Source organism: Notolepis coatsorum, assembly GCF_963971535.1.
Source record: "Notolepis coatsorum genome assembly, chromosome: 1".
In the NCBI taxonomy this organism is placed as follows: Eukaryota; Metazoa; Chordata; class Actinopteri; order Aulopiformes; family Paralepididae; genus Notolepis; species Notolepis coatsorum.
Window position 1 is genome coordinate 156042697 of NC_140165.1, and position 15207 is coordinate 156057903.

A 15207-nucleotide genomic window follows, 5' to 3' on the forward strand; every position below is an offset into this window, starting at 1 on the left:
CCGTTGTCCCTGGAAGTCAAGGATGCTTGATACATACACATACAACTCATCAGAAATCTTTCACAATTATTACATTTGATAGCAATAATGGCACAATCATTAATTAATACAAACATGTGCATTTGTTGAGACATGTTAAACTAGCCTTGAGTCTGTGTATCTCAGAGCACCCCGAGGGGAGAGGGTGGTGGGGGGGAGGGAGGACGGAGAGAATTTCCGGACTCGACTCTGACTACAATGTCGTCAGCTAGGACCGGAGGGGGTGGGGCTGGGAGATGACTACCGTTGCCGTCATAGGGGGTGGGACTTGGCGATGAGACAGTCACTTTGGCACCCCTCCAGCACTCGCCTGGGAGAGGGAATTGGGTGTGGGATGGGGGGGGGGGGACCGCTACCAATCTTATCTTCTCCAGACACAGCCCTGCTCCGGGAGGCTTCGTCCCTGGTACACAGTGTACCAACCCTTACTCCCGACTTGACCTTGTTGATTTCACTCTCTGCAGCAGACGGAGATGGGTGGACAGCTAGTCTCTCCAGCATGGCCTTTGAGCTTGATTGTTTGTCAGATTGGTAGACAGCGAGTCTTTTATAAAGTTCCACCTGGTTGGCTTCGTTCCTGGCCAAAGGATCTACGCCAGGGGTCTCAAACTCGCGGCCCGCGGGTCAATTGCGGCCCGCTGGATGATATTTTGCGGCCCCCTACTTGACATCAAAGTTTAGTGTTAGTGCTGCCCGCGCGCAACTTGTTGCCGAGTCGTTGTGCGAGTTGGATGTTTTATTTATTTTATCACTTGTAGGCTAACATAGCGCAGGCTCATGACAGCAACATTATGTTAGTGACTTGGTTGAAACGTGATTCCTGAGTCATACCAAGTTGAAGGAAAATATATCCAGTGCGTATGGCAGGCATTCTCGAAATTCTCTGCTGTCTCCTCTGCAAGCGGTGCTCTGCCTGTCTGTGTCTGTCTGTCTACTCTGGTCCAATCACATTCAGCATCCCGTCAGCGTTTCTCCCCCCCCCACCCACAGTCTGTGAATCAGAGCAGAGTAGGGCGGGTCTTCACGGAATGAGTGTTGTCTCTTTCAGCGGGGCCGAGTCAGAGCGAGAGTTGACAGCGCATCTACAGGTAGTCTAATCTGCGTGTACTGTAGCTAGTAACCTCATTCCCAGTTTTACAGTATATCCGTGAGATAAATGTAGCTAGTAGCCTAGTTTCGCCAGCAGGCAGTTAGTAGAAAGATATGGCATGCTCATGCTGAATGGACTGAAAAATATGCGTTCAGCCTCCCAGCACCAAACCAATGTGCCTAATATGCCAAGAAACGGTAGCTCTTGTGAAGAGTGGCAATTTTAAACGCCACTACGAAACAAAACAGTTATTTTGATGCAGCCTTTCCTCCAAATTCAGTGCTAAGAACCACAAAAATAAATGGAATGAAATCATCATATCAAGCTGCAAGCAGGATTATTGTTAAAGCTATGTCACAACGAGAAAAGTCCTCACTCAGTGGCATGGGTGTTGGCTAAACACAAGAAGCCATTCTCTGATGCATACATAATAAAATAATGTATGACTTAAGTGATGGAGACCATGTTTGAAGGCAAACAAAAGCAAATCCTCCTCAGATAGCACAGCAACCAGAATAACTGAAATACTGGGTGATGATTTGATTAAACAGCTTTGTGATAGAATAAAAATAAATGCACAGTGCATTTCCATAGCTGTGGATGAGTCCACTGACACCACTGAGAATGCTCAGTTGCTGGTGTTTGTGAGGTTTTAGTGAGTTTGTGAGAAGATTGGATCAGTTGTACTTTTTTTTGGAATACTTGGAACCCTTTTTTTGTGGAATATTTGATGCGGCCCAGCCTCACCCAGACTCTACCTCCAGCGGCCCCCAGGTAAATTGAGTTTGAGACCCCTGATCTACGCCTTTCCGAATTAGGTTAAGGCAGTACCAGATCCATATGATGATCACGCCCATTCCGATCATCATGAATGCGAGTAGATACACATCTTCAACGTCTTCAATCTCAAGTGGAAAAAAAGCAGATTGGGTTCCATTTACCGTAGGTATCTATTGTAAAGCCTGACTGGAAACTTCCGAGTGGACAGAGCGGGTCAGCCGCATCGCTGCAAATGACCAGCTTATTAGATCCATATCGCAGTTGATTAGGAAGTTGAGTTGTTTCTGTTGAAAAAGCTTGAGTCGACACGACAGGGCGGCTTCAGGGAGGTAGTGGCGGTGAAAGAGGAGAATCCACACGGCAGCCAGACAGCTGGCCTTGGAGGTCCGGGAGAGGGAAAGATATGCGACTGTACTCTGACGGTGGTTGAGCCATAACTGCTAGCTAGATTAATTGTCTTTGGTAATAAAGAATACACATGACTGCTCGCATCGGTTCACTTGCCGGAAAGAGAAGAAGGAAAGTCTATTTGGCGCTCTTACATTTATATGAAACGTGAATGTAACATACGTAAACATGCATATGACATCACACAGCGTGAGTATGCAGATCAACACTCAACACCTACCCTCCTTCAAAACTGCTCTCAAAGAGCACCTACGGGTGGCTGCAATTAGAAACTGGACCCTGTAAATGTAAAAATGTCCCCCCACCCAACCCCATCTAATGTACAGTTTCTTCCCCTTCAAATTTCCATTTTTGTATGATGTTCTCTCTTTCTTACACAGTACCAGGCCACGTGAGCGGATCGGCGCGGCCGAGAAATCCGCTCTTCGCTCTTTAAAGCTTGGTCCGCTCCGCTAATCGATCATGTTGACCCCGCCCCCAAGTCGCTCTCCGCTCGCTCCCCGCTCACCTTGAATCGAGCCCCGCGCCAGATCGCTCGGCAGATTTTTTTTTTTTTTTTGGAGCATGGTGTAAATTAGCTCAAACTACAACAGTCTACACCCCCTGGGCCCCTTAACAATTGTTTGTATTGAGCCGCATTGTAATTGTACCCATTCTGCAATGTTAAATAACGTTGTTTATCCATTCACTAGCTATATTAAGCGATGATAGGCTAGCCGAGCCACAATGCTATGGTCGCTGCCATTAACGTTAGCATGTAAGCTAACGTCAACAACAATGGCGTCGATACTTTTTCTAACAGGAGTGAGTGTGGGCGTCTCTACAGTGACAAAGCCTGAACCGGATATCACAGGTTCACCCTTCTCATTGGTTGAAAATGGCCTTCATGTTTGTACATCGCCATCTGTTGCTTTGGCATTGTACTGCATGTATATTACATCAACAGTGTTAAACCACTGTGAGCGACCTGGAGTGGATTGGAGCGGAGGAGAACTCTCGCTCCGGACGTCGCGCCGACCCATTTTAAAACCCACTCCTCGCTCACGTCAAAACCGCCCGCTCCGCGCCCCGCGCCGCTCACGCTCCGATCCGCTCACATGGCCTGCACAGTACCGTATTTGTATGTCTTGTATGTCATAAATGTCCTGATGAATTGAAAATGGAGGACTCTTAGGTAAACAAGACAAAAGTCTTTTTCTGGTCTTCCTCCTCTTAGCAGTTGTTTGTATTGAGCAAACGCAGCATCACAGTGCTGACTGCTACTCAACTCTCCTCTCGTCTTGAAAATTGTTTGGGACTTGTCACTCTTAGCTTGTTAAACATGGCAAGAGCAGAGCCTCCGCAACCGTTTTTTATCAGACCTTGTACTTTATCCTTCTGCACACACACAGAGCTGATAGCTTTCTCTCTAAAAACAGCGAAAACAACAGGAGTGCTGTTTGGCAATACCTCGTGTTTGAGGCGAATGCCTCCAACAGTGACACACACACACACACACACACACACACACACACACACACACACACACACACACACACACACACACACACACACACACACACACACACACACATCGCTGCCTAACAGCTCCGCCTCCTACCACGCAGCACACACACAGATAGCTTTCTGTCTAAAAAACGCAGTTGGTGCTAGAATGCCCTTGAGAAACTCAAGAGAAAATGTTTGGCCACAGGGCTACGATGCTCCGATCTAGCGCACCAGGTTCACATCTAAAAACGCATACTGTATGTATTACTGGTGCTGCCAAAATAAATGTATTTAAAGTGCAATACAAAGCAGGGCCTCTTTGCCTAGAGGTCATGATTTGACTGCATTACAGATTATAACTTTAAGTTAAAAAGGCTACAGGTCGGCCACCAGGAAGCCATCACAATAATGTCTCGGTTTTATCGGCGGAGACTTCAGCGAAAGACACCCAAAACATGTGCATGTATGATATGTGCATATACGATATACAGTACAATATGAAGATGAGCACTCACAGGTAGTCCACACACACACACACACACACACACACACACACACACACACACACACACACACACACACAGTAGGTGTGTGGTGTCCTGAGGCTGGTTTCCATGGTAGGTGGAGGTGCTGTAGTGGATCAGGCTGACAGGCTGCATCCACGGCTGTATGGCCCTCCAGCTTCAGCTTAATTAAACAGACTCTCATTTCTCCTCCTGTGACTCCCTGACTCCCCCTCCTCCCTCCCTCCTTGCTGGCCTGCTGGTCTGCTTGTCTCTCTTTCTCTCTGTCTCTCTCTCATCAGCACTCTTTTTTTTGCCTGCCCGCCCGCCTGTCTGTCTTTCTCTCTTTCCTTATCTCTCTTACTCTCTGTTCTGTCCAAACTGGATGACACCCTCTCACATGTATTTTTTCCTCATCTGTGCTCTCTTTTTTTTTTATGTCTGCCTGGCTACTGGCCTGTCTGTCTTTATCTGTCTCTTTCCCTCTCTCTTTGTTTGACATCCTACCTCCCTCTCGTCTCTAACTCTCCTTGCTTGACTCTCTCTACATCCTTTTTTTCTCTCTCTCTCTCTCTCTCTCTCTCTCTCTCTCTCTCTCTCTCTCTCTCTCTCTCTCTCTCTCTCTCTCTCTCTCTCTACCTGGCTCTCCTTCTCTCCTCCCATCCCTCTGTCCCACCTGTCCTTCTGCCCCAACAGCTCTCTGATGAAGCGGTCTCTCCTCCATCCATAACGCACCCATCACCATGCCACTGCCTGCCTCCCTGCCCGCCTGTGTGCTGTTGGCATTGAGCCACTTGGCTAGGCTCTCTCAGCTCCTCTTGCCTAATTAGCTCTGTTGTGCCCCCCCCCCCCCCCCCCCTCCTGCCAAGATTCCCTCTGTTTCAACCACAGACAAACAGTGCTACACTTTCATTCCACCCTCCCCATGCAGCCTCTAGGAGTTACAGTGCAGTACAGTACCCCCTCGACCCTACCCCCCCCCCCCCCCCCCCTAACGTCCTCCTCTCTGTCTATGGACTGGGAGGGTACTACTCTCCTCTGTCCAGTGAAGCTCAGGTGGGATAGAGTGTGTGGGGGGGGGGGGGGGGGGGGGGGGGGGGGGGGGGTGACAAGGCTGGCCATACCTTGTGCACTGAGAGGCTTTAAAACACAATGAGAAGTATTCCTACAAAAATATAGTCTTCAATGTCCATACAAAGCAAGTTATACACCTTGGCAGGTACTATGTAAGGGATAATGTATAGCTACGAGGTCATTGTTGCAAAATAATTGACCGACACGGAGTTTAGAACACAGAGTCGCCGCGCCGAGGTGTTCTAAACGCAATGAAGGTCAATTATTTTGCGACAATGACCGAGTGGCCCATGGGGTCCTCATGGCAGCTTCTCCCGTATCAAACCGGCCCTTTCTGTCGGGGTCCCCCCTTGGGTGCGTCGCACAGCGGGAGGGACCGGGTCAACTATCTACTGTTCCTTGTGGCCCAGCGTCAGTTGACAGCGGGTGCGCTGTGGGATTATTTTCACGTATGGCGACAAGAATGCCGTTTGGAGGGGTGGATAGAGAGAATGTTGAGGCGGGGGCTTGTTTTGCAGGTCGCACAACCCCACCCTCCGTTCTCAGGTTTGGTGCCGACCCTATTGTCAGGGTCGGAAGTAGTGACAGCCCTGGCCGACGAGATCCAATCTCTGTTGGCGAAGCAGGCCGTAGTCGTGGTCCCGAGAGAGGACGCGATGTCAGGCGTCTACTCCCGTTATTTTCTGGTGCCCAAGAAAAAGGGGGGGGGTCAGACCTATACTGGATCTGTCCTCGTTCAATCGTATGATTGTAGCGAGACCGTTCAGGATGTTGACCGTCAAACTCCTGCTGCTCAGACCCGGCGCCATGGGCGGGCATTAGGGGGCCGGGCCCGCCCACTGTGTCAGCTGTGCCCACCCTGGTAAAAAAAGATTTTATTTTTTATTTTATTTTTTCAATCAAAATCGACTATCCAAACCTTAGTCGGGGACAGCCCTAGTGGGCACTGATGTCAACAACAACACTACTGAAACTAGCACAGCATGTGAGAATTCGTTTTCTACCCTCAAGAACGTCTTTACAGAACATCGCCTTAGTATGCTTCATTTAATTCAGTTGGCATTTGAGAAGGACTTAACAAAAAAGTTCAGGAATGAGTGGAGGGACAGTGTTTTAAGAAGATTTCACTCTGTCCCCAAACGCTGCTTGCCGCTCTACTAATGATGATGAGTAGCCTGTGGCGAAATTTTGTTTGCTTTTTTATGCACCTTATTTTTGTCAGTTCAGTTCAGTTTGTCAGTGAATTCAGAAGTGTTGAATAAATGGAGACTTTTCAAAGATATAGAATAGAATAGAATAGAAATGTATTATCCTGAGGGAAATTTGACACTGCAAATCACTTAACATTAAACATTTAGACAGAACAAGTCACGAATAAGAATAACAAAACAAATGGCCTAAGAATAGAATAAAATGAAATAGAATAAAAATTGAATAAAAGATACAGTAAATAAATACAGTAAAAATATACTGAAGTCTACAGTAGGTGTAATATTGCACAGTGCTGTTTAAAAAGTAAGAGTCCAGGAAGATGGTAACTGTCACTCTGTGCTCAGTGATGCAGTGAGGCACAGTGATGCATTGTATAGTCTGATGGCTGTCGGAATGAAGTGCTGCATGTAGGTAGTGTGAGCCTAGCACTGAACATGCTCCTCCTGTCAGTCAAGTCTGTGTATAGTGGGTGGGAGGGGTTTTCCCTGATGGCCTGGAGCTTAGCAAGGTTCCTCCTCTCCGCCACCCTCGCCAGCGGACTGAGAGCAGGGGACACAAACAGGCTGGATAAGATTGTCAGGAAGGCCAGTCCAGCTCCACCCCAACCACGCTACTGGCCTTCCTGACCATCTTATCCAGCCTGTTTGTGTCCCCTGCTCTCAGTCCGCTGCCCCAGCAGGTCTGTTATATATATCCGTTCAGTCTGTTTTTGTATAAGTGAATGTTCTTAAGATAGAGAGAAATTTGATTTTTCAATTGCCTCTCTGCTGTTTAGTTCAGCACTGTGGGCAGCGCCAAGCAAGCCACAGTGCTGTTGTCCCAGCTGAAACGTATAAAAGGGAGCCTGTGTTGAAAAACCATTGTGCCCCCCCGAGAACATTTTATGCCCCCCCACTAATTTGTTTCTGCAGCCTGGTCTGCTGCTGCTTGCTGTCAGAAGGGGAGACTGGTTCACCTCCATAGACCTGAAGGATGCGTATTTTCACATCCCGATTTTCCCTCCTCACAGAAAGTTCCTGCGGTTCCTGTTTCAGGGCGTAGTGTACGAGTACCAGAGGTTGCCGTTCGGCTATTCTCTGGCTCCCCGCACATTCACCAAGTGCGTAGCGACTGCGCTGCAGCCTCTACGTCGTCGGGGGAATACGGGTTCTGTTCTATCTCGATGACATTCTGCTCCTCAGCCGGTCGGAGGAGGTTGCCAGGTCTCATACCAGGCTGGTGGTGGAATTTCTCACCAGGCTGGGTTTTGCTGTGAACTGGAAGAAGAGTACACCTCTTCCCAGTCAACAGGTGGAGTACTTGGGCTTGACGCTGAGGTCAAGGCCCATGATTGTAACCCTCTCGGAGCAGCGGAGGGTGTCTATCCTACACGCGCTCGGGGGTTTCCGTCTGGGAGGGACGGTCACGGCGCTGCAAGTGATGCGCCTGCTCGGTATGATGGCATCTGCTCACACAGTGGTTCCTCTTGGCCTCCTCTTTATGAGGAGGATACAGAGGTGGTTCTTCTCTATGGGAATAGATCCGGTGAGGGACAAATGGAAACGGTTGACGGTTCCTTTGTCGATATGGGGAGATCTCGCCCATTGGAGGAGGCTGGGTATCCTCACCATTGGGGTCCCCGTGGGCAGCAGGCGCTCACACGTCACGGTCTTCACGACGCCTCTCTCACGGGTTGGGGAGGGACGTGTCGGACCAACGCAGTGGGGGGCAGCTGGACGAAGGTCCATGCTGGCCCGTCTACCCCGCACATCAATGTGTTGGAATTGAAGGCGGTCCTCCTGGTCCTCAAACGGTTCGAACACCTGGTGGTAGGCGAGCACGTTCTGGTCAGAACGGACAGCATGACGGCAGCGGCGTATATCAACAGGCAGGGTGGGACTCGTTCCATCCGCCTGCACCGGGCGGCGGTCGAACTTTGGCTATGGGCATCCCGCAGGCTGCGCAGTCTGAGGGCGCTCCACATCCCTGGTGTAGAGAATGTGGGCGCAGATATGATGTCTCGGGGCGGTCCTCGTTACGACGAGTGGGAACTCCGCCACGATATAGTCAGACAGATCTGGGATCGCTTCGGGGAGGCCTCGTGGATCTGTTTGCGAGCCGACTTTCTCACAAGTGCCCCTTGTGGTTCTCGGTCAGTCGGGCAGATCGTCCCCCTTTGGGGGTGGATGCCTTCTCGATCTTTCCATGGCCGCCCGGTCTTCTGTATGCCTTTCCTCCTGTACAGCTGTTGAGTCAGCTGTTGGAGCGGATACGGAGGGAGCACAGGAAGGTGATCCTGGTCGCGCCGGATCAGGGCACGGCAGTGTGGTTCCCGGTCTTGATCCAGCTACTGGTCGCTCCGCCTTGGGTTATTCCTTGGTCGGCGACGGCCCTCTCTCAGCAACACGGGTCGCTGTTTCAGTACCCGGTGTTGGGCCAACGTCTGATGGTGTGGCTGGTGGGAGGGTAAGTCTGGAGAGGATGGACCCTTCTGTGGTTGATACCATCCGGAATGCGCATGCTCCCTCCACTGTCGCGCTTTACGCGGGCAGATGGCGTATGTTCCAAGAGTGGTGTAAGGCGGGGGGCCGGGACCCAGTCTCCTGCCCCCTGGATGCTGTCCTTGGTTACCTCCAGTCTCTCCTTGCTAGACTGTCGGCTTCGACAGTGAGGGTATATGCAGCAGCTATATCCTCCTATCATGAGGGATTTGAGGGGGATGTCTTGTTCAGCCACCCTCTTGTGAAGCGTTTCCTGCTTGGCGCTCGACGCGTTAAGCCGGTGCAACGCTCTTTGGCTCCGAGTTGGGATCTTCAATTGGTCCTCGGTCGGTTGTCCTTGGCCCCGTTTGAGCCTCTTGAGCAAGCGCCGTTGGGACGACTGTCGTTCAAGGCCGCGTTCTTGCTGGCCCTCACCTCCGCTAAACGCGTGGGTGAGCTCTGTGCTCTTTCGGTACGTCCAGAGTGCCTGTCTTTTCGTTCCGATTGCGGTGCCACTCTGCGGCCTTATCCTGCCTTCGTGCCTAGAAATATCCGGAGTTCCTTCCGCTCCAGGGATATTGTGGTTCAGGCGTTTCATCCGCCTCCTCACGCTAGTGAGTTAGATGCGGGCCTTCACCTGTCATGTCCGGTCCGTGCTTCGGGAATTTACCTCAGCCGTACTCAGGACCTCAGGGTTACCGATCAGCTTTTTGTCTGTCACGGTGGTTCTCGTGCCGGTAAGGCACTATCGAAACAGCGCCTGTCCCATTGGTTGTGCGAGGGCATTGCCCTCTGCTACACGTTGGCCGGGCTGAATCCCCCTGGGGGCGTCAGGGCGCACTCCACTCGTGGGGTGGCAGCCTCTGCCGCTCTGCTGGGTGGGGCCTCGGTGGAGGACATCTGTGCTGCAGCTTCGTGGTCCTCCCCGGGCCCCTTTGTAAGGTTTTACCTCATGGACATGACCGGGGGTTCTGTCTCCCAGGCGGTTCTGGGGTCTGTGGCCTCTCCTGCTTCCCATCCTTTGGTAGGGTAGCAGGGGTGTGTGGGTATGGGCCACAGTGTGTTGGGTCACACGTGGTTCCGCCTGTGCTGTGTGTTCAAGAGGTTCTAGTTCCCTCTTGCTCGCACTCGGGTGGAGTTGACTGCGCCCCCCCTTCATTAGGAAGGATGGGGTGACGGGACTCCCAAACCCCTTGATGTGGGCTTACGGGTCCTCAGGGGGTGCATCTGTCGTGCCTCACGTCCGCTCTACCCCATATCTCGGAATGGCTTAAGATGGCCAAGTACGCTATATAACGACAGGTTATGTATATAACCTAGTTATATGAGTACTGGCTAAGCGTCCCGCTCTTAAACGGCCCTGAGTTCCCTTGAGGAATCTTTTCCTGGAAAAGGGTTTTTTGGCGAGGAAGAGTGTTTAATGTGCCTAATGTCTTATAGAGTACGCCTCTATAGGGGCGTAGCCCGGCAGGTGATGGGTGTATTTGTTTTTCGTTGATGGTGTACAGTAGGTACATGAGATGAGGTATATCTCGGAATGGCTTAAGAGCTGGACGCTTAGCCAGTACTCATATAACTAGGTTATATACATAACCTGTTGTTTCTAGGGCTAAATAGATAAGCCTCTTACCGTATTTACAAAACGAAAATTCTCCTATGAGCAACCTTAGAAAACCATACCTCATATGTTGTGAAGGATCAGATTAAACCGAATATGTATATTTATTTATATATATATTTAATTGTATTTGTATATCGTTTGATATCCCCTGTATATTCCTTGTACAATATGCATTGAATATCCCCGTTTCTACTAAACAGCCCATAATAGTTTCATTCTACCATTGGACGAGAACCTGGCGCCAGGTTGCCATACCCCTAGGTCCAAGTTCAATCGTGCCGCCTAACATGTCGAGGCAACCCCCGGTTCCGCGCAGTAATATGCCGGGCGAAATACGAATGGTACTATTTGTTCATAGCGCATATATATATGGCGCTCGTAAAGTAGAACTTTCTTTAAGTCCAGTTCTTTACCCTCCAACAGAGTGACAGACGCAAAAGCCTCCCCACGATGCACGTGCGGTGTAGTAAGGCCTACTTGGCCCAGAATAGGCATTGAGATATCGTGTAGATTAATAGTTGAATGGTCATAGTTTGGCACCATACCGTCGAGTTGGACGTATTCTATTAAGCTAATAATAGTCTATTTATGTATGGTGCATCGTTCGGTTCGAGTTCTACAGTTATCAGTACCCCCATCGTTCCTGACGTTATCTGGACGCTTATCCAGGCTGGTCAGACCCCTAGTGGTGATTGCATCCGAGGAGCTCCGGGTCAAGAGCGACTGGACCTGTATATTGGATTACTCTACCCGACGACGGCGAGCCTTCCACGGCTCTTGGATTATGCTTTGTGTGCTTTGATTATTCCATGGATAAAGGCCAACACTGTCGAGTGTTGGAATTACCCCCCGGAGAGGACTCCAGGTGAGACGGCGCTCTACACGTGAGGTCGCACCACGTCTCTCCGTTGTGGACCGGCAGATACCGTTCCACAGAGGGTCCAGCTGTATTCGTCTGCGGCCCGAGGTTCTGTGGGCACTGTGTCCAAGACTTTGGATTCTCCCAAGACACCGTCGGCCAGATGGGATACCGCCAGCGGCTTCTCTAACCCCCCCCCCTCCTACTGTCTTACAACCAGCGGGACCCCCCCCCCCCCCCTTAGTGTATCCAGCTATAATCATTTAAGTACCATCGCTATCGTTTCCTAAATATTCCAGGTTGTATACTTACTCCCTGCGCAACCAGAGATTGGACATTCAATGTTGATTTACCTACGAATACTCATTTGCCATAAAAGTGCATATTCAATATTTCAAATCATAAATGTAATTAAGTGAATGTTGTATACACCTTTTGCTGTATTAAATAATCGATTTGGTACATTTGTGTTGGTTCGTTTCATCAGGTGGGAAAGTGTTCATCATACTTATATCTTGTACTGGGTGGCCAGAAGTTAAAGTACATGAGGTAGTGGTATTAAATATCATATCTAACAATACAGTCAGGGAATTGTACCCCTCAGCTACAATTGGTCCTTCGAGCCGGATGGTAACTAGTGTAATATTAATATAGTGTTATTAATATCGAAATGGCCTATGATGAACACTCCACGAAACGATCCTCCTAACCTAGAACGCCCGCGGCGCAGACGACAGACACCTCAGTACTTAGAGGCCTACACTGTCAGTCAACTACCTAGCCTTCGACAAACGGTAAACGTGGTAAAAGTAGAAAGTAAAATTATATCTGACCTTAACGACCAGGTTTCCCCGACCACAGAGGCCCTAGTAGGTCCTAATGTAACAGACCAAGCCCACGGTGGGGACCAGGAGGGAATTGACATGCCTTTACCCCCCGCCACTACTAAAGAAGTAGTCCCCGACACGCCCCGGGAGGAAGACAACCCTACAGAGAGAGAACTCTGCACGGAAGAAGAAGAGGAGAGCGCCGAGGAACTAGAGCTCCAGGACTCCCCAACGAGTACCCCCAGGAGCGGTTCACGCAGGAGCGGCTCACCTCCACTACCGCCTTCCCCCAGCGAAGCGGAGAGGATACTACAACAGGCGTTCCTCGTCAGCCTGACAGCCTCTACCGAACGCGATCGGCTCCAAGCACAGACGCTTAGCGAGCGCGAACGTCTCCAAGCACAGGCGACCAGCGAGCGCGAACACCTCCAAGCACAGCAACGGAGCGAAGAACAGCGCACAAGTCTGGAGATGAGACGCTTCCAGATGGAAGAGAATATGGCAAGAGACCGGGCCGACGCCCAGCGCGCCGCTGCCGGTGCCCAAAGAGAAACAGAGCGCGCCGCCGCCGACGCCCAGCGCACCGCTGCCGGTGCCCAAAGAGACGCAGAGCGCGACAGACTACAAGCGCAACTAATAGAGCAGCTGATCAAAAGGACAACTCCCTCTCCCTCCGCCAGGGGCTCAAGGAACTCGTCGAGACAGCAGTCAAAAGCAGCGTCACCGCAACGAGCAAGCGACCCTGAACTTGACCAACAGGCCGAGTCTAGACCCCCCGCAGACCCCCTTCCCATACCGGTCCAAGCGAGACCCAGCTACAAGGAAGGAGCGGCCTACACTGCGGAGAAGCTAAATAAACGATTACAAGATCTGGAAGATTTGATAGAAGAAGAAGAGGGAGAAGAGGAGAACCAAGCCCGACGACAGCACAGTACTCCACCGGACCAGGAGGTCCCATACAGTCCAGGCTATACCCCCGCGGCGCTGCGCTACAGACCCCCGACTCTATTTACGGGTGAGCACGACGCACGACCAGCCCCGAGGAACAGTACCTGGACCAGCGGGCCATGGTACCCTGCCAGTACCAGCCCACAGCGAGGCGCAAGAGGGGACTCGCCCAGGAGGTCTCTCCCCCAACGCTCGCCGATGTATCAGCCATCCACGGCGTCATACAACGCCACGCCGTCATTCCCAGACTTCGCCTATGAGAGTCGAGCACAGTACACGGAGCTCCGGATGTGTTTAGAGACAATGATGGTGGATGTCGCTGATGAACGCCACAAGTATGCAATATTATTGAAGCACCTGAAAGTACCGCGAGCGCACAATATAGCTAGCCTATGCTACCTCCTCGACCCCATACACAGCGGCCCTTGCAGCGCTGGATCAAAGATATGGACGTATATGGGATTACGTAATCCAGGAGATAAGGCATATTGACCGCCTACCCCCAGCCACAGACAATCGCTCACTAGACGACCTGTCAATCAAAGTGCAGTCCCTGGTGGGGATGCTGGGAGCTCAACGGGAGAAGGGCAGGCATGAGCTGTACGCCAACTCTAACGTTGAGAGGATTTTGGAGAAGCTGCCACCCGCAAGACAGGAGCGCTTTCGGCGGCAGAGGGACTACCGAGATCCCGATGGCCCTGAGCCATCCCTCCTTGATCTGGCCGACTTCCTGGCGAGAGAGGTCAGCAGCTTACGACTGGACACCTTCGGGCGGAGCACGCCAAGCTCCAGAGAGGGACCCAGGAGAATAAGTGATGGAAGAAGATCGGTGACTGTCATGCACCAATCAGAGTCAGTACCGAGCAGTAAGAGTCACAGCACCCCCTCGAGAAAGGAGAAGTGGAAGATAGCGTGTCCCTACTGTGAGAAAGAACACTGGCTGTCACAATGTGACTCATTCACAAAGATGAATGCAGAAGAAGTGAGCCAATGGATAAAGTCCAACCGGCGCTGTTATCGATGTGCGTGGCCCCACATGGCAGCCGAATGCCGCCTAAAGAAAAGGTGCAGCCGGTGCGATGGAGCCCATCTAGATATACTACACGATAGTAACGGAAGACGGCCTATACCTGCACCACGGAGCGGCACCAATGCAAGTGTCATGTACATTGACCCCGCCAGCAGCAACGGAGCTCAAGTGCTCTTAAAGGTAGTCCGTGTGACATTGAGCTACCAGGATAAAGTCATGGACACTTACGCCGTCCTTGATGACGGGTCAGAGAAGACCCTTCTGCTCGCCTCCGCTGCGACTCAGCTGGGACTGCGGGGGAGCAAGAACGAAATGACGATTCGGACAATAAGAAGAGATTTAAAGACGATAAAGGGCGAGAATGTCTCCTTCACTATCGCAGCCAACGGGCAGCCAGAGCGACGGTACAAGATCACAAATGCTTTCACCAGCCAAAAAATAGGACTCTCGCAGTACACCTACCCTGTCACCAAGTTGATGGATAAATATGTGCACCTGCGCCAATTACCTATCCCGCTCATAGACGGCGCTACCCCGACCCTGTTGATAGGCTCCGACCATGCAGAACTCATAGTCCCGATTGACCGGGTCCATACAGGCCCCCGAGGCTGTCCTGCAGCAGTCGAGACCCGCCTAGGATGGACATTACAAGGCCCCCTCGCTAAATCTCTCAACCGAACCGCAGCCACTAGCTGCTTCCACTCCAGAACGACAGAAGAAGACACCACTCTCCTGCAGCATGTCGAGAGGCTATGGACCCTAGAGACAATGCCCTTTAAGAACGAAAAGAAAGACATTCGCTCTAAAGAAGACATTTACGCCATCCACCTACTCGAGCAGGGGACAAAGAGAGTCACAGTCGGCGGAGT